General features: G+C 35.5%; 1 long non-coding RNA gene across 1 annotated transcript in view; it reads left to right on the top strand.

Annotated features, from left to right (window-relative positions):
• LOC129397642 (uncharacterized) overlaps positions 1 to 27,996 on the top strand; it is a 714,556-nt gene that overhangs the window by 45,344 nt on the left and 641,216 nt on the right. The window lies entirely within an intron of this gene.

Genomic DNA, 27,996 nt, shown 5'->3' with positions numbered 1-27,996 from the left:
ATGGTGAAACCCCATATCTACTAAAAATAAAAAAATTAGCTGGGTGTGGTGGCATGCACCTGTAGTCCCAGCTACTCAGGAGGCTGAGGCAGGAGAATCGCTTGAACCCAGGAGGTGGAGGTTGCAGTGAGCCGAGATCGCACCACCGCACTCCAGCCTGGATGACAGAGTGAGACTGTCTCAAAAAAAAGGAGAAAAAAAAGAAATTGATTACACAGTTACAAATCAAACAATACAATAGCTCATGTCATTTTCTGTCTATGTGGAAGAAAATGCAATATGATTTATTCCAGGTTGTCTGTTTTGTTTCAATTTTTATTGCTTTTATTATGTGAAAATTGGAAATAACATTGGGTTTCCAACTTATCTTCTTAAACATATTTCCTTTTGAAAATATTACCAAAGTTAATGGTATTGAGTTTCTCTCCAAATTTTGTAAATAGCATAACAATCTCATTATAATCTAGGTATTATCTGTGTTAGCAATTGCCATTTCAATTATTAAGCAAAGAAATATGCTGATATCTTTGTTAACATACTAAGGGTTAAAAAACTTTATTTTTTAAGCTAAATTTTAGTTTATCTTTCTAATCATTTTAATAATCTGATAACCAAATCTAGGAAAGTATAAATCTCCTTTAGGATTGATCTCAATTTTTCTTTTCTTATTCTTGTACACTTCTTTAAGAGTAAAATAGGATAATCACTTATTTTGATGATGGTATGATCAAAATAAGTCAACGTCCAAATCCTGAGTAAAGGCAATCTTTGATGGCTCCACTAATTGTAGATTCTGCTCTAGAAATACTGACTAATATGAAGTTTTTGTAAGCTGGTCCCAAGATAGAAATGGCCCCTACCAGTGAAGTGAGTTGAATAGAGAGACTTAAGAAAAAAATTTTCTCCAACTTAATGACTTGGAGCTTTTTGAGTGCAAGTTGATGGAAATCTGAGAGTGTTACAGAGAGCAATGAGTAATGACATATCAGGGACAATTTAAGTGAATGGCTTTTGAGATTAAAGTGAATATCTGCATGAAAGTACTTCAGGGAGAGACAGTAATTGGAATTGGTTCTCACATTGGTAATCTTCCCTGCACATCTGCACCTCAATGCATTTGGTATTGACATGGGGAATTGTTTGAGCCCCTTAGCATCTAGAGATCCTTGGCTATTTAAAATTGAAAATGCTGGTGTATATCTTAAAATGAATGATTACTATCCTACTAATTATTTTGAATTCTAAATGAAATTGTGACTCATGATAGGCGAAGTTTTCTTTGAAGAATTGTAATATAGTAAATACTATAAAACGTAGAGTTGCAGGCATAGATAAAGATGGGCTGTATTTGAACACACAATAAATTTGAAATAAAGCATGGGCATTTTCTATACTTTTTAAGTATTTATATTTTTTAGTCCTGCCAGTAACTTAGCCTAGAATAAACTCATTGCTGATTTCAAGTAGACAATTATTTTATTGGTGTAAGTTTTCTTTAACAACACATTTTATTTATGTGTTTGATTGGTTGGGCAAGCAAAGCACAAAATTTAAAAGAAACAATATGCAGTACAATGTAAATCTTGCCTCCCACTGCTGTCTGACAGATATCTAGTTATCTTTCCTGGAAGTAATCACTGTTACCATTTTCTTCTCTGTCCTCTCAGAGTCAGACTGTGCTATGCAAGCATTTTCTCATATGTTCTATTTAATAATGCAAATAGTACCATGTTCTTCACATAGTTCAGGGCTTTGATATTTTACCTTAATAATATACATTTGAGATTCTTATCTATCCAGCACTTCATTATTTTTAATACCTCACAATATTTTATTGTATGAATATACCATAATTGTTTTCAACTTTTTGTGCATCTGTGTGTTTGTGTGAGTGGTGTGTGTGTATGAGTGTGTGTTGGGGGGGTCAAATACAGAGGCTGTATTACGCAGGTCATGTCACACTATCCTATTGGGCTGAGTCACCTTTATTGCTGTATTTTATTTGCCTTTTCCTTCATCCTTGATCCCTAAATCCATTTTTTCCTCACTCTTCCTCCACCATAAGTATCACTTTAACATGTGTCATATTTTTTCTGGGATATGTATGTGTTGTTGTAAACTGTAAAATATTGTTTTGTGAGTGTGTCTTTAAAATTATATTAATAGCATTATGTTATTGCTCTAGTCCACACTTCATGGTCCCTGCTTCTGAATTGCTCCATGATACATGTCTATTAGTTTTAAATAATGTGTTTATTTTAGTAGTTTATCTATTAAGTAGTTAAAAAGCATGTCTATTAATTTTTCTAAATTTATTTCCCAGAAATATACACATAGGATGCTTCCAGGTTTCATGATCAAAATAATGCTGTAATGAACATATTAATACATACTCTTCTATGGATCTGTGCATGATGTTTCTATATCCAAGTGTAGCATTGCTGGTCATTCTCATAATTATTATGTATTGCAAATTGTTCCACATATCTTCTATATCAGGCTGTACTTTCATCTGAAATGGTTTCTATTTTTTCCTATCCTTGCCAAAACTTGGCATCATATAGCTTCCTAATTATTTTAATTTGCTAGATATACAATAATAAATAATTCTTTTATATATGACATTTCCCTTCCTATTCACATATTTTGTACATTGTTTTAACTTGAAATCCAAATGATTTCCAAATTTGAAAAATATTCATGTTCTAGATAACACTGCCTTGTATTTTTTGTTGCAATATTCTCCCTTAATATTTCTCTCAAATCTTCTTTGTAAAGCAAATATCTTCAATTCTTAGATACTCATATCTATTAATATTTCAGTTTATGCTGAATACTTTTGTATGTTTTATATTTTTTATTAACTTTAGGGTATTACATTTCACATTTTTATATGCTTTGCATGCCAAGTTTCATTTGCCCAAAGTGCAAGATGAGAATTTAAATTTATCTTTCTCTATAAATTTGCAGTTTTCTTAACACCATTGTTAAACAATCACTGTTCTGCTCACTGCTCTGTGGCTCCTCTATAACCATACAAGCTATCTGGCTGGGTCAGTTTTTAATATTCTCTTTTTTCCATTTCCTAATTTTATTGTTTGTATTTGGAGCACAGTTTTTATTTTATGTCTATGCTGTGTGTCTTACTATTGAGCTACATGATTATATTTTCTCTTTTCCTAATATCAGTAGGATGTGGATGTTATTTATACATGTCTTTTTCCTTATTATTTATTAGTCTGTCTAGAGGTTATCAATTGTAAAAATTGTAAAAAATAAACCAGCTTTTAGTTTCATCTTTTTTTTCTATTTTTTAAACTTTTAATATAATTGATTTATTTTCTACTCTATTATTTTCTTCCTTCTATTTGCTTTGGGTTTAATTTGCTTTTCTTTCTCTAGTGTCCTAATGTAAGTATTTAATGTTAGTATCTCAATGAAATCTTCAGGCAATCTTTTCTCACTGCATTTATTTGTCTGAAAAAGGATTTTTTCACCTTCGTTGCTGAGATATTTTCTCTAGGTATGGAGATCTGGGTTGACAGGCTTTTTTATTTCTTTCAAAAATTTAAAGCTGTGATTCCAATGTCTTCTGACTTGTATGCTTTCCGATGAGAAGGTGGCTGTAATTTTTGTCTTTGTTTCTCTGTAATGTGATGTGTCTTTTCACTGGCTGCCTTCAAAATTGTCTTTTTATCTTTCTCAGCCCTTTGAATAGGATATGTCTAGGCATATGATATTTTTCAGTCTTGCTTTGCAATTGCTTAGCCTCTTGAATCTTTTTTAAATGTCTTTCATTATACTTGGAAAATTTATCTTTTCAAATATCTCTCTCGTTTTGTGCTCTCTCCTCCTTCTGGGTCTTCAATTACAAGTATTTAGATGATTTGAAATTGTCACACAGCTTTTTGATGCTCCGTTCTGTTTGTATTCATTCTTTTTTTCTCTCTCTTTAAGCTTTGGTGATGCCTGTTGACCCATCTTCAAGTTCATGATTCTTTCCTCAGCCAGGCCAAGTCCATTGTTGAACCTGCTGAAGGAATCCTTCAAAGGATCTTTTCTTATGCCCTAGGGCTGACCAGCTTTATTTTTCTGCTTAAAGCATTTGCTTCTCTATGAGACAAAGGATCAGGCAGGGAAGAAGGGTTTTTGTTTTTCCTGCAATGGCAGCTACTCCCTCCTCCAGGCCTTCACCAGCAGAGGAGGTCCTCCTGTCTCTTATCCTGTTCTCTTGAACAGCCACTGGAGATCTATGGAAAAGAGCTTGTGAGTAAATTTAAATTCCCCTTGTATCTGGAGCTATCAGCTGCTCTATAATGTTGTGCTGGTCCACATTAAGTTTTTAGTTATTTATAAAAATTTTAGGTGATTTCTTCTTACCATCTTTGATGGCTCTGTTTTTCCCCTTGCATTCTACCATAGATGAGACAGTCCATACTTCCCCTCTCTCCTTGTGGAAGCCTTCCCCGAAGTGGATATTCAGGCTGTTTGGTTACTCTGTGGCATCAGCTTTTCGATAAGTTCAAGGAAATTTATGATTTTGTATTTATCTGGCTTTTTCATATTAGAATGAGAGAAGCCCTCTTTGTAGCTCTCTAAATCCTAGGTGTAAGAAAAACTCTCTTAATAATGCTTTTAATGAAACTTAGAGTCAGTGTGTTTTGTTTCAAAAATAAATTATTTTTGTGATTTTTTTTTGTTGTAATTCTAAACAATTTGTAAGTTGACTAAATAGAATTAACATCCTATGATGTGAAGTCTTCTTATTTACATGTTATGATGTGAAGCTTCAATAACAAGTTGTGCCTTCACAATTTTTCAAATCTCTTTTTGCATCCTTTGGGGGCATTTAAGTATTTCTGTTTGTACATCTAGCTTACTTTCTAAGTTTATTTCTAGGTATTTGATTTCTTTTTGTTTCTGAAATATGGATTATGTCTTCCAACTGGTAGTTTTTTGGGGATGTGAAGATTATTGATTTCTATACATTCAGTTATGTACACAGCTTTATGAAATTCTTACTACTTGTAATTATTTTCCAGATGATTTGTTTATTCTTTTTCCCTGAAAAACAACCAGGTAATTTAAATATAATGATAATATTATTTTCCTAATTTTCAAATTTTATATATTTTTTCTAATCTAATTATACTGATACATCCAGAATAATGTTAATTATAATAGTAATAAAATACATACTTGTATTATTTTTTATTTCAATTAAAATGCTGCTAATATTTCTATATTAAGCATGATTTACATAACTGAAATGTCAACTTATTTCCATGTTATTGACAATATTCACAATTATGTTAGCTTTCTGTTAAATGCTCTTTCAGTATCTAAAATATGAAAATTAGTATATGATTTTTCTTCAGTGACTCCTTCATTAATATTTGAAATTGTATACATAGATATGCTAACATTTATCCATCCTCTCATTAGACTAAATAACCCTTCTCATGCTGTATTATTATTTTAATGTGCTCTTGGATTCTGTTTACTATTATTTTCATATTCATAATCATGAAATAAGACTGATTTCTACTTAGCTTTTGTTCCTGCTATTGTTTTTGGGTTCTAGATCCATATTATAATCATTTTCTAAAGAGTTCTTTCAGTTTTTTCCCTGTATTTTTAAACTGCATAGATTTCATTGTAGTTATCTTTTCCTTTCAGGTTTGGTAGAAAACCTTGAGAAAGAGTTTGAACTTTGGATTTTCAGGAAGAATAATTTTATAGTGACATTTTTTAGATTATCAATGTTAGTAATATTTTTGACTGTTTCTGGAATTAATTTTCATGTTCCCAGAAAATAACCTATTTTATACAAGTTCTCATTGTCATTGAGCAGAGTTGAGCAAAATATCTACTCATAATTCTGGTAATTTCTGATTGTAGTTATTTCCACAGAAACATTTCAATATTTTGTATTTGCACTTCTACTCTTTTTTCTTGGTTAACTTTTAATGATTAATCTATTCTGTTATATTTAAAAGCAAAAAATGCTTACATTTAAAAATTCTAATAATTTAATAATTTTTAATCGATAAAAATCTGTTTTTATGTTTATTAACTCTATTTTCTAAAGGATTGTTAATTTTTTTATTAACTCTCAAGTTAAATTATTTATTTATTACATTTATACATTTTCTGAGCAATGCTTCAGTTTTATTAGATATGTCTGTTTAAAGTTTCTACTCCATCATGAACTTGAATTTCTTTCAGAAATTATTTCCTTATGCCCAATATACTTGCATACTTATTTTTACTTAAACAAATTGGCCTTAAAGTACTTTACTTACTTTGGAGTGACTCTATATAATTAGTAAATTAAAATGTACTTATCTAATGTGGTATAGCGTACCACATATATACATGGGAAATATTTTTTTTCCCTATCTGAGAGAAGGAAGCATTTTTATTGCAAGGAACAGTAATAGCATAAAAACGAATAAACCAAGGTTCTAAGTTTGATGTACTAGTGTTCTCTTTTGCTTGGCTAACTTGAATATCCATGGACTGAGAATAACAACTTCTAGTCTGACTTCTTAAATATTGGAAAATGCAAGTGGAAAGCAGGAATCTCTGGCCATCTCTTTGGGACTGTTCACATTCCCAGTTGTCCCTGCTTGGATAACAGGAACCCTAGACTTACAAGTTGTGGCTGGATGCAAAAACCAGTGGCTTTACTCTTAAAGGGGACAGACTGACTCAATTAGGGTAGGAGACAAAAATTCCAGCTTTGCTAATTGAAAGTAGTGGTGGACTGAATTGTGAATGAGCAGGGAAAACCTTCTAGCCAGACATTTCACAGGCAGAGTCTGCTGAGATAAGCTCTCTACAACTGTTGCTTCACTGGGAAACTTTAAATGTGCAGGACAGATCAAACAGACACAGAAATATAAAAAGGAAAACAGTCCTATGGAGACTTGAGAACAAGCTGCAACTTTGAATATGTTTTTCAAAGTACTTACAGATGGATTGAGAGGGCTGGAAGCCTAACATGCTCCAGGTGTTTGAACAAAACCTCTGCTCAAATAATTAGCTGACCTCTTAGCTAGGCAGATACAAGATGCAACACCTAGGAAACCAGGCTGAAAAATAAATGTAAGAATAGAAACCCTGAGCAGAGACATCAGCAAACACAGATAGATTCTGTAAATTTAGACCAAAAAAATTAGATTAATAGTCCTCAGAAAAATAAAGGATCTAGAATTGTTATAGCATATAATCTAAAATGTATACGTTTCAAACAAAAATTATAAGACACTCAAATAGTAAAATGTGGCTTATACTTATTTACAGAAGCAGGCAGTAGAAACTGACTCTGAGTGGGTACAAATATTGGATTTAGCAATGACTTAAGAGTAGCTATTATAAATAGGCTCAAAGATGTAAAGGAAACGCTGAAGAATTAAGGCAAACTAGGATGATAGTGAGTTACTAAGTAAGGAATCTTTGTAGTGAAATGGGAACTATATGAGAAGAAACAAATAGAAAATCTACAGTTGAAAATTACAGTAACTGGAATACACTGAATACCCTTTAGAATACTCACAATACTCTGAGCTCTTATCAACAGATTTGTGATTGGCAGAAGAAAGAATCATGTCAACATGGGTTGGGTTCTAGTGAGTCCCTTCTTCTGAGTTGCAGTCTGCCTGTTTTTTTTTTTTTTTGTATTTTTGTTTTTTGTGTCCTCACAGAAGGAGAGCTAGAGTGCTCTCTGGGGTCTCTTTTATAAGAGCACTCATACTATTCATGAAGACTCTACTATCATTACCTAATTACTTCCCAAAGGCCCCACCTCCTAACACCATTGCACTAAGGATCAGGATTACAACATATGAATTTGGTAGGAAAACAAACATTCAGTCCAAACCACAAGGAAACAACATAACTAATGACTGATTTTTTATCAGAAAAAAAAGGCCAGAAGACAGTGTGCAATGACGTATTTAAAATGTTGAATGAGAAAAAAGTTAATTAAGAATTATTATACATATAAAATATAAATATTTATGTATACCTAAAAGTAACCAAGTAATATGATATACTAAAAATGTCCATTTATCACAAAGAAAGACAGTAAAAGAGGAATAAGAAATGATAAAGTCATGAGATAAAGAAAAAATAGCAAAATATAAATCCAACCATAACAGTCATAACTTTAAATAGATTGAGCACTCCAATGGAAAGACAGAGATTGCCAAATTGAATACAAAAAGGAAGATCTAACCCTATGTTTACTATAAGAGAAATACTTTAGATCCAAAGACATGCATAGATTGAAAGTAAAATTATTAAAAAAGATATACCATTCAAACATTAGCTATAAGTAAGCTGGAATAGCTACATTAATATTAAAGTAGATTTTAAGAGAAGAAATATTACTAGAGACAGAAAGAGATTTTTCTACTTGATAAAGTACCCAACATATCAGGAAGATTAAGCAATTACAAGTCTACATGCCTAAAACAGAATCCCTAAATAAATTAAGCAAAATCTTCCAGAATTGTAAGAAAAACAGACAACTCTCAAACTTGGTTATAGTTGGAGATTTCAATGTTCTTTTCTCAGTAATTGACAAGCCAACTAAATAGAAAGGAATAAGGGTGTGGAAGTATTGAAAAGAGCTATCATCCAATTTGACCTGATATATAGAGAACCTTTCACTCAGCAATAGAAGAATCCACAGTTTTTTCCATGCACTTGAATCATTCTCCATGATAGACTTTATGCTAGGACATAAAACAAGTTTCAGTAACTTAAAATGGATTGAAATTTTACTAAGTATATCCCCCAACCACAACAGATTAAATTGGAAATAAACAACAGGAAAAAGTCTGTGCTTAGAGGTAAATTTATAACTTTAAGCACTTACAGTTGAAAGGAAGAAAGATAAAAAATCAATAGTCTAAGCTTTTACTTTAAGAAGCTGGGAAAATAAGAGCAGCAAATCCAATGCCAAAAAAGAAGACAGAAATAATAAAATCAGGGTGGAAATTAAAAAAAAGAGAAAAAAATTAGAGAAAATCAATGAGACCAAAGATAATTATTTGTAAAGATGAGCACAGTTGGTAGATATTTAGGCAGACTCATAGAACAAAAGAGAAATAGAAGCTAAAGCAGGAAAAGAGTCAGCCATTATTGTGTTGACTTTGCTTTCACATCTCCCACCTATAGATTGTAGATAGTGAAAGTCCCAAGATAAATTTGGAAATCCAAGATTAGAGGCTACCATTGTCTTTATTTGGAAGACAAGGTGATTATAGTTGAACAGATTTTCCCTATGTCCTAATGACACGGACACAATAGAATAGAGATGACTTGAAGGGGTACTGAAGGAATCTGCAGCCTACTGTAATATCAAAGACTTTTGGTATTAATTCAGATGTTCTTCATGCTACCAACAACAGTTTGGAACTTAGCTAAGAAACAACTAATGAGATGATCCCTTAGGATTTGATGAAGGACCCCAAAAGATTGTTTTTCTGGTGAAAAAGACTGTTTATATATTTTAATTGTTAGAATGCAAAGATGGAAATTATATCTTAAAGGATCAGAGTCTGATTATTCTCCAGGGAGCACTGAGATATAGTAAGTGGAATATTTAACATTAGGCAAACAGATTCAATCATAGATTCCTGGGTCCTGTTGATGGGACCTTGGCAAAGCCCTGTGACCTCTTTGAGTTTCTTCATCTGTAAGATAAGGATATCCGCTATCTACTTTTACCTAATTCTACAAAACAATAATGACAGTCTGATGTTTAAATGACATAAAATATGTGAAAGTTGTTTTGTAAGTGCTCATAAGCACTGCAAAATATTATTTATCTCTGTATTAATTGTTGCTATTTATTTGTAGATAAGGGTTTTTTTGTAATTTGTCAACTTAAATTTTATTTTTTCTCCAGTTTGCAAATTTTTGCAAGTCTTTCAAACAATTACAGAAATGTACTATTTTACAGCTTCTTTGTAAAAAAAAATTGAGCTGGGGGATTGTTCACTCTAAGTCCTGTAAGGTTTTATTTTCTTATATATTTCTTCTAGACAATATACGAGAATAAGTTCACCATTTTCTGCAATTTGTACCTGAGTCTTTATACTATTATACTGATGGACTCATCTCATTTTCCTTCCCCCCGCCCGAATCTGCTACATAATTCATACTAAAATGCAAATGCTCGAAAATGGCTTTAATTGAGAGCTCTATTAAGAGTGTGAATGGGATGGGGAGTGGGATTGGTATTTCACAGAGATCAAACTTTTCACACATACTTTATCCAACCTGCAAATATACTGATTCAGTTGTTCTGGGGTGAGGCTTGGATAGCTGCCTTTTAAGATACAGTATTTTAAAACACTGAAGGATACCCTGATTAGAACCTCTGATTTGAGGGATTAAGCTTTCTGGAATGTTGGGCATCAATCACACAAGTAAAGAGTTTGGAAGAGCATCCTGGCCTGCTTGCTATGTTTAAATCACACCACAGAAATAATTGCTTACTGTCCTTAAAATCTGCCAGCACATAGAGCACTCTGACACCTGATGGGCTCCCAAATAACAATAGTTGGGGGGGGTTGTCATCAGTGTTACCTTGAGAAATGGAAACACAGTATATTTATTGTCCGTGTATTGTCCCCCTCCTATATATTTATTTATCTTGGTAAAATTGTTAATGTCGATAGGCAGTCATTTACAAAACATAACTCAAGGTAAGCCATATTTTTGTCACTCACTGAATTATGCTTTAACCTGTTACTTCTTCCTCAGAGATTAGATTTAACAGACATGTAATTAAACTACTCAGGTGTTGATGTTCATAATCATCTTGGGTTCATCTAAGTTTTCACAAACTCACATTTTGTTCCTGAAAAAATTATTGGAAATTATAACACAATTTATAGAAATTATGACGAAAAGTTTATGTACTAGGCAAGAATTTCTTGGAAAGTATGTTAATTCCCATAGGATTTGAAGATAACTCTTAGACAAGGGTTACCATATAAGTTGTATATAATTTTAGCATATAGATTAGCAGCCAAATATGGCATATTTTCACAATATTTTGGTGATGCAAAATTCATGTGATATTGAACAGTCTCAACTCTCAACAGACAGTTTTCCCGGTCATGTGGATAGCAGAGTTGACTGGACTTGCTTTACTGGAAGATGAGCAAAGGTGATTTGCTTTAAACAAAAAACAAAAACAAAAACAAACCCTAAAAACAAACGAACAGACAAAAAATACACATGATACTGTTTACATCTCTGGAAGATTCTGATTTATGCCCAGGTTCACGAAGCACAATAGCGTAAAGTCTATAAAATCTATTAAATAAGGGTTCTTGTTTTTACAAATAAATTTAATAGTTCTCCATTATAAAATGGGCATTTATTAACTGGCTTCTAAGTGCCAGACACTAATCCAGACATTTTCATATCCACTATTTCAATAAGTTATTTTCAGAAATGCAATTTAGTAGGTTAAAAAACAACAAAACAAAAAAAACCCTTAAAAAACAATATTAGCGATCTACTTTGGAAGAAATGCAGCATAATGTCTGATCAGAGTCAAAGGAAATAGCTTCAACAGCTACTGTTTTAAAAATGAAACAGGCCTCGTCACATTCCTTTCTTGAAAAACCACCAAAATTGTTTTGTTGTTGATTCGTTTGAGAAGTAGTGAGGAAAGAAGGTGAAGGGAGGACAGAATTATTCTATTTTCTTATTATAGGCCTTCTATTCTGTGCTGTATGATGCCAACAGAAACAACTTAAAATATCCAAAGTCCCTCAGAAGGTTGTGAGATACAGCCTTGGTGGGTTTTGCAGTGCTGTGAGGAAATGGGGTCCCATTCCAGGTCTCAGATGCCTGCAGTGCAAAGGCATTAGGTTACTTTCAAGTTTCCCCCTTCCCATTGCTCTTAAATGCACAAATCATGAGATGAGACTCTCAGGGATGGGGCCCTGGGTATTCTTTTAAAGTTCCTTAGGAGGTCACCATGCAGTCCTCAGTGCCTGGGTATTTGGGAAACACTTCTTCTAAAAGTTTTATTTTAAACTTATTGAAGCATAGGGATATAATGATACAGAATATGTCAAAACTCTTAAAATTCCGGCATTCCTTCTCAGAGCCAAAACCTCAGAGAGTCATTGCAAAAGCTCTCCTTTAATCCCAGGGCTTGATTCATGGAGCACTTACAGTCAGGGCGGCAGCTCTTTCCCAAGAGACTGTGTGGGAAACAGAGTTGGGGAACGACTCAACTTGATATCTGTTCCTACTCACTTCTCTGATATTTAAAAAATAAAAAAGGATAAAGTTGATATTACAGGGAAAAAAGGACCTCTTTTGCCTCTTCATACATTACAGAATCGAAAGTCTGATATAAAAAAAAAACATAATATATCATCTTGTCCATACCCCTACTTAGAGAACTAAACTTGTGCTTCTCCTCCCCTTATCTCTGATGAGGTTACAGAGATCCCAAGAGGTTAAATCATTTGTCCAAAATTACATGTTGACTCAGTTGCATTCTAATTATTGAGAATGACTTAGAGTGTAAACAGCAATCTTTTTAATATTTCACAATTATATATCAGAGTTTTCCATTTGTCTCTGTCATTATCAGTCTTTTGCTGATGTTGAACAGTGTTGTCTCATTTTCCAAAGCAGCAAAGTCCTGACTTCCTTTAGTCTTCCTTCTGCAGTCATCCCCACAGTTCAAGGTCCGTGATTGTTAGATGGTAAATTCCAAAGTCTTATTCCAGTTTTTTCAGCCTGAGCTAGATTATTTTAAAATTAAAGCCGAGTTTCAGACTGACATAAAAAATGTCTTTGGCGTTTCCAAATTTATATACAAAAGCAGATTTATGTGATTTGATATAACTTTATTTATTATTTTCTTTTGTTTGTTTTTTTTTGAGACTGAGTCTCGCTCTGTCGCCCAGGCTGGAGCATAGTGGCGTGATCTCTGCTCACTGCAAGCTCCGCCTCCCAGGTTCACGCCATTCTCCTGCCTCAGCCTCCGGAGTAGCTGGGACTACAGGCGCCGCCACCATGCCCGGCTAATTTTTTGTATTTTTAGTAGAGACAGAGTCTCACCGTACTAGCCAAGATGGTCTCGATCTCCTGACCTCGTGATCCGCCTGCCTTGGCCTCCCAAAGTGCTGGAATTACAGGTGTGAGCCACCGCACCAGGCTGATATAACTTTATTTTAAAAATTCTTATTCATAGCATCTTGTTCATCAATAGATTGACTTTATATTTGCCTTACAGTCAGTCAAATTAGATCTGAGTAAAGAAGCTTAAAACACTGAATGAAGGGAAAGAATTTATCTGTTTTTTTTTTTTTTTACTTTTTTTTTCTCTTCTGATATCTTTGGTAGGGTTAGAATTTATCTACTCACAAATGAAAGAATTCAGTAATATCACTCATTTATTCAGTTAATCCAGCCCAGGATTTATTAAGAGATTAAATGAAAGTGACAGTAAACACTGAAAAAGGTTAATATATTAACATTCCTAAATCTTAAGTTACCTCTAAATATATCTGTAAAGATAAGTTGGTCTTGACTTGCATTAAGAAAATATTTTAACAAAAAACTGTAAGAGATACTATATGGAAGTTAAGGTTAAATTTTTTTTCCAAGTTAGAATCTAATAATAGATATATTTGTTTTTGATGAGATCTATCTTTGAAAATAGTTTTCTCTGTTCTTTTCCCTCATTTTTATTGATACATTTTATTGATACAATCAGGGAGGCAGATTTAAGTTTTTTAAAAAAGCCAAGTTAAAATATAAAACAAAAACCATTTGTTAGTCTATTAGTATCTTTGCAAAACTTCGAATCTTTACTAAAAGATATTATAGGCAGAAACATTTTCTTCTTTATGCATCTTATTAGTTTTTAATCAAATTATTCTTTTAGTCTCACCAGATATATTTAGAAAAATGAATACTTTTAGAAAAATGATGGTTTTGAAAAATATTAATTTAATCAGGGCTTGAATCAAATAAGATATCAGGAAGGACTTTTATTCATGAATGGAGGTAAAAGTAACAAAACTTACTTTGTTGATGCTATTAGGGAGAAGATCTGGTTTCAGCAAAACAGGGAAAAAACAGTAGATAGCGGTGTCATAAATGGAGACCGTCAGGCTTAGATCTTATCAATCTAACTTTAATGGCCTCTGCATTATTTTTTTCTTTTCTTATTATACTTTAAGTTCTGGAATACATGTGCAGAACGTGCAGGTTTGTTACACAGATATACATGTACCATGGTGGTATGCTGCACCCATCAACCCGTCATCTATGTTAGGTATTTCTCCTAATGCTCTCTGTCTCCTAGCCCCCTACCCCTCAACAGGCCCATGTGTGTAATGTTTCCCTCCCTGTGTCCATGTGTTCTCATTGTTCAACTCCCATTTATGAGTGAGAACATGTGGTGTTTCGTTTTCTGTTCCTGTGTTAGTTTGCTGAGAAAGATGGCTTGCAGCTTCATCTATGTCCCTGCAAAGGACATAAACTCATCCTTTTTTATGGCTGCATAGTATTCCATAGTGTATTTGTGCCACATTTTCTTTATCCAGTCTATCATTGATGGGCATTTGAGTTGGTTTCATGACTTTGCTATTGTAAATAGTGCTGCAATAAGCATATGTGTGCATGTGTCTTTATAGTGGAATGATTTATAATTCTTTGGGTATACACCCAGTAATGGGATTGCTGGGTCAAATGGTATTTCTGGTTCTAGATTCTTGAGGAATCACCACACTGTCTTCCACAATGGTTGAACTAATTTACACTCCCACCAACAGTGTAAAAGCATTCCTATTTCTCCACGTCCTCTCCAGCATCTGTTGTTTTCTGACTTTTCAATCATCACCATTGTAACTTGGCCTCTGCATTTTATGTCATGATTAAAAGGCCTTTCTTCTCCACTCCAACATTATCAAGTAATACATCTATGTTTTCTTTGCTTTCCAGTTTTTTTCCCCATTTACTTTCCCCAGTTTTATCCACCAACAGGAATTATGTTGGTTTCCAAGTATATAATCATATCATTTGCAAAGAGGGTTAATTTTACCTCATCCTTTCATGTTTGTAAACTTCTAATATCTTTTTGTGTCATAATTTCAAAGGCTAATACTTTCAGCTCATTAGTCATGGTAATAGCATTCGTCTTATTCCTCATTTTTTCCCCCCACTTAGCTTGCTGATTTCTGGGCTTGATTGTGTGCATGTGTGTGTGCGTGCACATGTGTGTGCATGTGCAGATATGTTTGCATATTTTCCACTAATTTGTACATTTTGAGTTTTTTCCTTGTAAATAAAAAATTGGTACAAATTTTATCAAATGCCATTTCAGCATCCAGGAAAATAATCATGTAATTTTTTGCCATAGATCTACAAAAAGAATGAAATATATGAAACTACTTTATAACGTTGAGCCATCCCTGTATGTTTGGAATAAATATTGCTTGTTCTTGATGTACTGTTATTTCAGTGTGCTGCTGCAAAGTCTTCACAATATTCTATTTGAGAGTTTCTTAAATAAGGAAAGTTGGTCAACATTTTGTTTGTCCATTTTCAATCTTTTTTATGTTTTAATATCAATGTAACCCACTTTACTCAAATAATTTGAAACTTTAGGCCAGGCATAGTGGCTCATACCTCAGCACTTTGGGAGGCTGAGGCGGGAGGATCACTTGAACCCAGGAGTTTGAGATCAGCCTGGGCAACATGGCGAAACCTCGTCTCTACAAAAAAAAAAAAAAAAAAAAGTACCCAGGTGTGGTGGTGCACACCTGTAGTCCTAGCTACCTGGGAGGCTGAGATGGGAGGGTCACTTGAGCCCAGGAGGTCGAAGCTGCAGTGAGCTGTGATTATGCCACTGCACTCCAGCCTGGGTGGTGGAGTGAGACCTTATCTTAATTTTTTAAAACTTAAAAAAATAATAATTTGAAACTTTATTTTTTAATGTGCTGTAGAATAATTTGCATAATAATTATTTGTTCTAGAGTTTGGAAGGATTATCTTTGAGAGTATCAAGCCCTAATTTTTTTTATTTTGGGGATAGATTTTTTATATCTAACTATTTGACTAATTTTTTTTCAGGATTTGTGTATATACTCTTGTCAGCGTTGGAAAATTGTATCTTCTAGAAATGTTCTATCTTATCCAAATTTTAAACTCATGGCTCTGAGTGTTAGGAAAGTAGTCTCTTCAAAAAATTACCCTGCTTCTATGCTTATTATCTCCTTGTCATGTCTTTTAACATGCACATAGATTTCTTCCTTCTTTTATTCTTTATTAGGATAGTGAAGGTTTTAATCCATTTTATTGATTTAATAAAAGCTTTTAAAATTACTTTTATTGTTTTATTTTTTAGTTTTAATCTTGTCTGTTCCCTTCTTTATATTATAATTTCTGCTTTTGTTTCTATATTCATTTTTCTTTTTTATGGTAAAAAGTTTATATACAAAGTCAGTATACGATGTGTTCATTACTTTTCAAATATTTTGAATTTTTGGCTTATAGTTCTTTAAAGTTTTTTATGAAAGAATTTTAATTTTTTAATTTAAAGAATTATGTTCAAGTGGAAGCATTTTTTGTCTCTTATTTTGTATTAATTTCTTGTTTTATATTATAATCAGGAATGCTTTCTGTATTTCTAACTTTTTTGAAATTATGAAACCTTTTTTATGATCTAATATATGATTTTTTAAATGACTATGTCATGAGCCCTTGTACCTATAATCAGGGAAAATGTTTGCATATATGCATGAGATCTACTTTTAAAAAATGTTGTCTTTATTACACTTACTTTATTACTCTTATGAAATCAAAATGATTTGGATAATTTTTACATTTTAGCATGCTTTTTTTCTCATTTTTTGACAAGGTTGCAAATAGCATGCAGATATTTACTGTAGGATTTCCAGATAGTGTTTTAACTTAACCACAATTTGTTAAAAGTCGAAGGTCAAACAATTGCCCTGTTGTTAAGAGGGCAGATTCTGGACATGGAATTCCCCAAACAATGTAGCATTTATAATTTCAACACCAATTCTTACTTCATGGACATCTTCCCCCTCTCCAATAAAAGCCTATGAAAAACTTGTCAATTATCTTGTTATTCTTTTAAAATGAACGTCATAGTTCAAGTTGTTGAAAGTTACCACCATAGAGGCCTATTTGTTTGGAATATGACTCCTGTCTACTTAGGGTCAAATTCTGTACGTTCAAATCATGTGTGGCACTCTTTTCCCACAAAAAAACGCTTTCCCCTACTTCATCACATCTCATTGTACTTGTGTAAGTGGGCACATCTATTATGCATAGTGAGGGCTCAAAAAGGTGAAGAGGATCTTAGAGGAAAGTGATTACTCTGGATCTCATACAAAATATATGTGTTCTATGCAAGTGAAAGATGCAAATAAAAAAATTATAACTAAAGGTCTTTGTGAAAGAAGAAAGCAAGAGATTTAAAAAGTATTTTCTTTCCTATGCCTAATCTTGTGCTTATTTACAAATATTGGGGTATTACTATTGCTTATTTGAAACAAACTCACTTGATTTAAAAAAAACACATAGAATTTAAAAATACTTAAGACAGTTTTAAAAACCTTGTGCTAAGAATTGAATGGTATTCACAAATGATTCAGCAAGTCATGATAAAAAAAATATGAGGACATAGAGATAAAATTTACAAAAGGGAAATACATCTGACCTATAATTATATAGAAAATTGACCATAACTGTGAAATACTATATTATGTCCCTGCATAACACTGCTGAAGTTCTTTTTTAAAAAGGTAATATTTAATGATGGTAAGGATGTGGCACGGAGGACAATATGATAGACTGCTGATGGGATTATAAACTGGTGCGACACATTTGTGAAGAAATTTGGACATGTACATAATGGCAAAATAACAATAAACTACTACTTTACGTCCAAAAGAAATACTTGGCGATGAGTATACATCTTTATATACAAGTACGGTCATTGAAACATTGTAACAAACAAACTCAACCTTATGCGTTGGCTCAAATTGAATGTCCACTAATGAGAAAGAAAAGTTTAATGAATTGTAGCACACTGACAAAGTGGAGGATTATGTAGTCACATAAAATCAGTGTTCTTGAAGGCAATTTATAAGCATTGAACAATGCACATGGTGTAACATCGCGTCCAGAATTGGTGGGTTCTTGGTCTCGCTGACTTCCAGAATAAAGCCACGGACCCTTGCTGTGACTGTCACAGTTTTTAAAGGTGGCCTGTCTGGAGTTTGTTCCTTCTGATGTTCGGATGTGTTCGGAGTTTCTTCATTCTGGTGGGTTCGTGATCTCGCTGGCTCAGGAGTGAAGCTGCAGACCTCGCGGTGAGTGTTACAGCTCTTAAGACAGCATGTCTGGAATTGTTGGTTCCTCCTGGTGGGTTCGTGGTCTCACTGGCTTCAGGAGAGTCTGCAATGAGTGTTACAGCTCATAAACGCAGTGTGGACCCAAACAGTGAACAGCAGCAAAATTTACTGGAAAGAGCAAAAGAACAAAGCTTCCAAGGTGGGGTAAGGAACCTCAGCAAATTGCTACTGCTAGCTCGGCAGCTTGCTTTTATTCTCTTATCTGGCCCCACCCACATCCTGCTGATTGCTCCATTTTACAGAGAGCTGATTGGTCTGTTTTACAGAGAGCCGATTGGTCCATTTTGACAGGGTGCTGATTGGTGCGTTTATAATCCCTGAGCTAAATACAAAAGTTTTCCATGTCCCCACTAGATTAGCTGGATACAGAGTGTCCATTGGTCGATTTACAAACCTTTAGCTAGACACAGAGTGCTGATTGGTGCATTTACAAACCTTGAGCTAGATACAGAGTGCCGATTGGTGCATTCACAATCCCTTAGCTAGACATAAAGATTCTCCAAGTCCCCACCAGACTAACTAGGTACAGAGTGCCCACTGGTGCATTCACAAATCCTGAGCTAGACACAGGGTGCTGACTGGTATGTTTACAAACCTTGAGCTGGATACAGAGTGCTGATTAGTGTATTTACAATACCTTAGCTAGACATAAAGGTTCTCCAAGTCCCCACCAGACGCAGGAGCCCAGCTGGCTTCACCCAGGGGATCCCGCACCCGGGCAGCCGGTGGAGCTGCCTGCCAGTCCCCCGCCATGCGCCCACACTCCTCAGCCGTTGGGCGGTCGATGGGACTAGGCGCCGTGGAGCAGGAAGCGGCGCTCATCAGGGAGGCTCGGGCTGTGCAGCGCAGCCCAGGGCAGGGCGGGGAGGCTCAGGCATGGCGGGCTGCAGGTCCCGAGCCCTGCCCTGCGGGCAGGCAGCTAAGGCCCGGCGAGAAATCGAGCACAGCAGCTGTTGGCCCAGGTGCTAAGTCCCTCACTGCCTGGGGCTTGCTGGCCTGCCGGCCGCTCGGAGTGCTGGGGCTGCCGAGCCCACGCCCACCCGGAACTCTAGCTGCACCGCAGGCGCCGCGCATAGCCCGGGTTTCTGTCCGTGCATTTCCCTCCACACCTCCCGGCAAGCTGAGGGAGCCGCCTGGGCCTTGGCCAGCCCAGAAAGGGGCTCCCAGAGTGCAGAGGCGGGCTGAAGGGCTCCTCAAGCGCGGCCAGAGTGGGCGCCAAAGCCGAGGAGGCAGCGAGAGTGAGTGAGGGCCGTCAGCATGCTGTCACCTCTCAACATTACATAAAGTAAAATCTAGCTGCATGCTTCTATTTGCATATTATATACAGACAAAGAGCATGCGGTAATATTGCAAGGAACACATTCCCCCCCACTGGTAAATTCTCTCAAACATGTAGCGAAGAAATAACAGATGTGGGAATTGTAAGAAAATTCTTAGAGAATTTTTAGAAAATGAAGGAAACAATTCCCAGATCATTCTATGAGTTCAACATTACACTGATAACCAAAACTGAGGATAGGAGGAGGTGGGAAGGAACTCTTTTCTTTTTTCTTTTGTTTTTTTGTTTTTTTTTAGGGTTAAGGATTTAGGATTTAAGTTAGACTTTTTTTTTTTTTAACATTTTTTGTATAATTTCAACTTTTCTTTTAGATTAAGGGAATACATGTGCAGGTTTGTTACGTGGGCATATCACATGATGATGAGTTTTGGGGTATGAATGATCCTGTCACCTAGGTAGTGAGTATTGAACCTAACAAGTTTTCAATGCTTTCCCCCCTCCTTCCCTTCCTCTCTCCTCTATTAGTTCCCAGTGTATATTGTTGCATGTTTATGCCCATGAGTACCCAAAGTTTAGCTCCCACTTAGAAGTGAGAACATGTGGTATTTGCTTTTCTGTTTCTCCATTAATTTGCTTAGAATAATGGCCTCCAGCTGCATTCATGTTTCATTATTTTTTATTGCATGTAGTATTCCTTGGGGTATGTGTACCACATTTTCTTTATCCAATTCACCACTGATGGCTACCTAGGTTGATTCCATGTCTTCGCTATTGTAAATAGTGCTGCAATGAATATATAAGTGCATATGTCTTTTGGGTAGAACAACTTATGTTATTTTGGGTATACACCTAGTAATGGGGGTCAAATGGTGGTTCTGTTTTAAGTTCTTTAAGTTCCCCAAACTGCTTTCTACAGTGGCTGAATTAATTTACATTCACACCAACAGTGTATAAACATTCCCTTTTCTCTGCAGCCTTGCAAGTATCTGTTGTTTTTGTACTTTTTAGTAATAGCTATTCTGACTGATGTGAGATGGTATCTCATTGTGGTTTTGATTTGCATTCTTCTGGTGATTATTAATGTTGAGCATTTTTTCATGTTTATTGGCCACTTGTATGTTTTCTTTTGAGAAGCATCTGTTCCTATCTTTTGCCCACTTTTTAATGGGGTTGTTTTCTGATGTTGAATTGTTTAAATTTCTTATAGATTCTGGATAATGGAACTTTGTTGAATGCAATGCAGTTTGTGGATATTTTCTCTCAGTCTGGAGGTTGTCTGTTTACTCTGTTGATAGTTTCTTTTTCTGTTCAGAAGTTCTTTAGTTGGTTCTCACTTGCCAATTTTTGTTTTTATGTAATTGCTTTTGAGGACTTAGTCATAAATTCTTTTCAAAGGGTAGTGTCCAGAATGGTATTCCTAAGTTTTCTTCTAGGATTCTTGTAGTTTGCAGTCTTACATTTAAATCTCCAACCCATCTTGAATTGATTTTTGTACATGGGTCTGGCTGCATTCTTCTGCATAAAGCTAGCTAGCTATCCTAGCACCATTTATTGCATAGGGAGTCCTTTCCCCATTGCTTGTTTTCGGTGATTTTGTCAAAGATCAGATGGCTATAGGTGTGTGGCTCTATTTCCGGGTTCTCTATTCTTTTTTGTACCAGTGCTATGCTGTTTTGGTTACTAGAGTCTTATATAATAGTATAGTTTGAAGTTGGGTAATGAGATGCTTCTGACTTTGTTCTTTTTTGTTTAGAATTGTTTTGACCATTTGGGCTCTTTTTTGGTTTCATATGAATTTTAGAATAGTCTTTTCTAGTTCTGTGAAAAACGACATTGGTAGTTTGATAGGAATAGTGACGAATCTGTAAATTGCTTTGGGCAGTATGGCCATTTTAATAATTTGATTCTACTAATCCATGATCATGGAATATTTTTCCATTTATTTGTGTCATCTGTGATTTCTTTCAGCAGTGTTTTGTAGTTCTCCGTGTAGAGATCTTTTACCTTCTTGGTTTGATGTATTCCTAGGTAATTTATTTTTTTGTGTGTGTATCTATTGTGAATGGGATGGTATTCTTGATTTGGCTTTCAGCTTGAATGTTACTGGTGTACAGAAATGCTACTGATTTTTGTACATTGGTTTGGTATACTGAAGCTTTAATGAAGTTGTTTATCAGTTCCAGGAGCCTTTTGGTGGAGTCTTTAGAGTTCACAGTTATAGAATCATATCATCCATGAAGAGAGATAGTTTGATTTCTCCGTTTCCTATTTGCATGCATTTTATTCTTTCTCTTGCCTGATTGCTCTGGCTAGGAATTCCAGCACTATGTTGAAGATGAGTGGTGAGAGTGGGCATCCTTATTTTGTTCCATTTCTCAGGGAGAATGCTTCTACCTTTTTCTTGTTCAGTATGATGTTGGCTGTGGGTTTGTAATAGATGGCTATTATTATTTTGAGGTATGTTCCTTTAATGCCTAGTTTGTTGAGGGGTTTTTTTTTTTATCATGAAGAGATGTTGGATTTTATTGAAGGCTGATTCAACATCTATTAGGATGGTCGTATGTTTTTTGTTTTTAATTCAGTTTATGTGGTGAATCCCATTTATTGATTTGCATATTTTGAACCAAACTTGCATCCCAGAAATGAAGCCTATTTGATCATAGTGAATTAGCTTTTTGATGTGCTACTGGATTTGGCTTGCTAGTGTTTTGTTTACCTTTTTTTGCATCTATATTCATCATGGATATTGCCCTGTGGTTTTCTTTTTTCGTTGTGTCTTTGTCAAGTTTGAGTATCAGGATAATGCTGGCTTTGTAGAAAGAGTTAAGTAGGAAGAAGTCCCTCCTCAATTTTTTTTTGTTTTTGGAGTAGTTTCAGTAGAATTGGTGCCAGCTCTTCTTTGTACATCTTATGGAATTTTTCTGTGAATCCATCTGGTCTGGGGCTTTTTTGTTCTGTAGGTTTTTTATTACTGATTTAATTTTGGAACTCAATATTGATCAGGGTTTCAATTTCTTCCTGATTCAATCTTGATAGGTTGTGTGTTTCCAGAAATTTATACAGTTTCTCTAGATTTTCCAGTTTGTGTGCATGGAGGTGTTCATACAATCTCTGAGGATCTTTGTATTTCTGTGGGATCAGTTGTAATGCCACCTTTGTCTTTCTGATCGTGCTTATTTGGATCTTCTTTCATGTTTTCTTTGTTAATCTATCTAGTGGTCTACTGATCTTGTTTATCCTTTCATAGAACCAACTTTTGGTTTATTTGACTCTTTGTATGGATTTTTGAGTCTCAGTTTCATTCAGTTCTGCTCTGATTTTGTTATTTATTTTCTTTTGCTAGCTTTGGGATTAGTTTGTTCTTGTTTTTCTATTTCCTTTGGTGTGATGCTAGGTCATTAATTTGACATCTTTCTAACTTCTTGAGGTAGGCATTTAGTGCTATAAGCTTTTCCGTTAACACTGCTTTTGCAGTGTCTCAGAGATTTTGGCATGTCATGTCTCTGTTTTCACTTATTTCAAAGAACTTTTAAGTTTCTGCCTTAATTTCATTGTTTATAAGAAGTCATTCAGAAGCAAATTGTTTAATTTCCATGTAATCTTGCAGTTTTGGGAAAACTTCTTGTTATTGATTTCTCTTTTCATTCCACTGTGGTCTGAGAGTATCATTGGTATGATTTCAATTTTTTTTAAATTTATTGAGACTTGCCTTATGGCTGAGCATGTGGTTGATCTTGGAGTGTGTTCCATGTGCAGATGAGAAGGATATATATTTCAGGGTTGATGGGTGGAGTGTTCTGCAGATGTTTATTAGATCCAATTGATCAAGTGTCAAATCTAAGTCCAGAGTTTCTTTGTTAGTTTTAAGCCCAGAATTTATTTGTTAAATAGATTATCTATCTATCACTGTCCGTGAGGTGTTGAAGTCCTCCACTATTATTGTGTGGCTAAGTCTTTCCATAGGTCTAGAAGTAGTTTCATGAATCAGGGTGCTCCAACATTGGGTGCATATGTATTTAGGATATTTAAGGCTTCTTGTTGACTTTAACTCTTTATCATTTGTAATGTCCTTCTTTATTCAAAATTTAACCAGTGTTGGTTTAAAGTCTTTATCTGATATAAGAATAGCAACCTGTGTTCTTTTTTGTTTTCTGTTTACATGCTAGATCTTTCTTCAACACTTGGCTTTGAGCCTGTGGGTATTGTTACATGTGAGATGGGTCTCTTGAATACAGCAGAAGGATTGGTCTTGTTTTTTTTTATCCAACTTGCAACTCTGTGCCTTTTAAGTGGGATATTGAGACCATTCACATTCAAATACTGATATGTGAGGTTTTAATCGTATCATGAAGTTGTTCACTGGTTGCTTTGTAGTTTCTATTGTGTGTGCTTTATTGGGTCTGTGGGCTATGTACTTAAGTATGATTTTGTGGTAGCAGGTATCATTCTTTAGTTTCTATGTTTAGAGATCCCTTAAAGAACTTCTGTAAGGCTGGTCTAGTGGTCTTAGCACTTGCTTGTGTGGAAAATATTTTATGCTCCCTCACTTATGAAGCTTAATTTGGTGGGATATAAAATTCCTTATTGAAATATCTTTTTTAAAGAATGCTGAAAATAGGCCTCCAGTCTCTCCTGGCTTATAAGAATTCTGCTGAGACATCTGCTGTTAGCTAAATGTAGTTCCCTTTGTATGTGATCTGACCTTTTTCTTTAGCTGCCTTTAAGATTCATTTATTTAGTGTTGACTTTGTATAGTCTTGTGACTATATGCCTTGGTAATGTTCATTTTGTATAGTATCTCGCAGGTGTTATCTGGATTTCTTGTATCTGGATATCTACCTCTCTAGCCAGATAGGGAAATTTTCTTAAATTACTCCCTCAAACATGTTTTACAGGTTGTTTACTTTTTCTTCTTTTTTCTCAGGAATGTTAATAATTCATAGGTTTGGTCACTTTACGTAGTCTCCTATTTTTCAAAAACTTCATATTTTAAAATTCTTTTTTTCTGTATTTTTGTCTGATTGGGTTAAAGACTGGTCTTCAAATTCTGAAATTCTTTCTTCTGCTTGGTCAGTTGATAAAACTTTCAATTGCATTTTGAAATTCCTTAAGTGAATTTTTCAATTCCAGAGGCTCTGATTTAATTTTCAAAGATGTTTATCTCTTACTTTTTTTCTGGATTGATTTATAAATTTCTTTGTGTTGATATTCAATCTTAGGTTGGATCTCATTGAGCTTCCTTGCAATCTATGCTTTGAATTATTTATGGAATTTCTGAGTTTCCATTTTGTCTAGGGCCCATTACTGGAGAGCTAGTGTGATCCTTTGGTGATGTCACTACACTCAGATTTTTCATTGTACAAGAATTCTTACACTGATTCCTTCTCATTTGGAAATGCTGGCACTTCTAATTTTTATGGTTATTTTCATGCAAATTGTTTTTCCCTTTTCTTTCTTTATCTAGAATATTATTGAATTTTTGTTTGTTTATTTTCCTTTCCCTTTCTGCTGTGCTCTAGGTAGTGTGACTGTAGAAAATTCTGGGTAGAATACTTTGGCTTTGCTTCTATAGCCCTACGTACTTCTTTTGGCACTTTTTTTTCTTTTCTTTTTTTTTTTTTTTGAGACAGAGTCTCTCTCTGTCACCCAGGCTGGAGTGCAGTTGCATGATCTTGGCTCACTGCAGCTTCCACCTCCTGGGTTCAAGCAATTCTTCTGCCTCGGCCTCCTGAGTAGCTGGGACTACAGACACGCACTGCCGTGCCTGGCTAATTTTTTGGTATTTTTAGTAGAGAGGGGGTTTCACCATGTTGGCCAGGATGATCTTGATCTCCTGACCTCATGATCCGCCCACCTCAGCCTCCCAAAGTGCTAGGATTACAGGTGTGAGCCACTGTACCAGCCTTTTGGAGTGTTTTATATTGAGCTGTGTGGTTTGACTTATAAGTCAGTAGATGGTGCTTATGGATGAGAGCCGCTGAGGTGAATGTGGCTGAGTATATACTTGATCCTTGTTTACCAGGGCACGCTCTCAGTTTCATCAGGCAGTGGTCTCGTTGTTGGAGTGCACAGTGGTCTGGGCTCCTTGCTCATCCTGGAAGTGGGCAGGGAGCAAGATGGACAAGGTGGGATTGAGCAGGACCACCTATAGATTCCCCAGTGTAAGGCACAAGCCCTGGTGCTGAGGGAGAATCCAGTGGGCAGCCACCCATCACCAAGAGGTGTGCCTAGGTATGGAGCTAGGACACCTCCTTGGCCTCAAGTTTTCTGCATGGTCAGGGGAGCAGCCTAAACTCCTAACCCAGGAAAGTGGTTGCTCCAAATGCCTGGAGATCTGCCTGAGTGTAGAGTCTAGAGGGCCCCACTGCACCTCAATCTGCACAGGAATGGTGTGGCTGTTCAGGTTTATAATCCAGCCTAATATGCGCTCCAACTGCCTGGAGTTATGCCTGGTCATAGGGTAGAGAGGGTCCCGCTTCACTATAGACTCTGCACAGGGAGGGTGGGCCAGCTCAGGCTGCTGATTTGGGTGAGCAAAGGCTCTGAATTCTTGGAGATCTGCCTGGGCAGGAGTAGAGAAGGGTCTGCTTCACCACAATCTCTGCACAGGAAAGATGGAGCAGCACTGTCTGTTGATTGAGATGAGTGGTTGCTCTGAATTCCTGGAGATCTGTCTGGCCATGAAGTGAAGAGGGTCCTCCAGCACCAGGATCCCTGCACAGGAAGGGTGGGGTGCCTCAGGTTGCTAGTCCATGACAGCAAGTGCTCCAAATGCCTGGATATCTGCCTGGAGGTGAAGTAAAGAAGGCTCTGTTGCACCTTGATCTGTGCACAGGAAGGGTGGGGGTGACTCAGGCTGCTGGTGCAGGCAAGTGTGTGCTCTGAATGCCTGGAGTCCTTCCTGGGGATGGAGTGGAAAGGGCCTTGCTGCACCACTGTCTCAGGAGAGGAGGCTGGGACACCCAGCAATGACACAGGCAGACCAATTCCAGGTTGCCAAGCTGGCCCTGTTTGGAAGTCTTACAGCCTAGGAGAAAGTACAGCAGTAGCAGCTCTTCTTCTGCTTTAGGCTTGCAATGGGGAGGACACAATTCTAGTGCCTACTGCTGAGGCACTAAGAGATACATTCTTACACACATGCATAAAAAGTAACAATGTTATTGGATATAAAATTCCAAAATGTTAATAGTAGATACTTCTAGATGGTAGAATTTTATCACCTGGATTTTCTCTTTATATTTTGTGTTTTCCACAATTTCTTTACTAAGTACATGTAAGAAAAAAAAATTAAGTGTGGTTTTTATTGAGGGAAGCTGTTACAATCGTTTACTTCTGATTTTAGTTCATCATTAATCATTGGTGCAAAATTATCAGACAAACCAGTAATTACTTTATTGCATTCAATTTTGTAATACAGTCTCTGTGAACAGTCACAGATTCACATATTTAGCATATTATCTCATCACTTCTTTCCCAGTGATTAGTTTCAATCTGCATTCTAAAACACCTGCACTGTGTGTGAAGTCAGAAAGCAAAAGGGCTCTGTATCCCACTATATTGCTAAAAAATGGAGAATGAAGAAAAAGAAAATTATCCGTGGCATCCTTAGTAAGAATTAGTTAAATAAATAGCAATCACAAAAAACAGCGCCAAGTACCTTAGTTGCAATGAAACACATACAGAAAAGAATTTTCTCTTCAATGTACCATTTACTTATAATGGAAAATTAATGAGATCTGCATTTTTATAGAATTGTCTAACCAAAGTATTAAAGAGGTGAGAATTTTCTGTTTATTTATTAAAAGCAATACTAATCTGAAGACTTGTTAAGGCTGGCACTTGTGCCATCTTAGTTTGCATTGTCAGTGTATGGGTGTGTTGTTATGCTGCTTTATTAGCCACATGGAACTTGACTAAATGATTATTTCAAGACAGCACAGGAGATCTGGTAACCCCAAGTAGACATCGCCTTAAATTGTTAACTCACCTTAGAACCGTCTGTGTAATGACAATGGGAATGATGAATCAGCAGAATCAGATCCATCTGCATAAGTGGTTTTTAACCTAACACACAGATTTTGGGGGTAGGGTATTACCAATCTTCTCCAGATTTTTGCAGATACAGCACACATATGCCTGATCTAATCCTTCTTTAGGAAATATTGCGAAATATAGACCATACCATTAGCTGGATCTAGGTACACTCTTTTGTAGCATTGTCAATTTTCATATCAAAAGTTTCCCTATTGTAGGATTTCAGACAGCTATCAA

This window comes from Pan paniscus, chromosome 3, assembly GCF_029289425.2.
Source record: "Pan paniscus chromosome 3, NHGRI_mPanPan1-v2.0_pri, whole genome shotgun sequence".
NCBI lineage: Eukaryota > Metazoa > Chordata > Mammalia > Primates > Hominidae > Pan > Pan paniscus.
The sequence above is the reverse complement of the archived record's forward strand: the minus strand, read 5'-3'. Positions and strand labels throughout refer to the sequence as shown.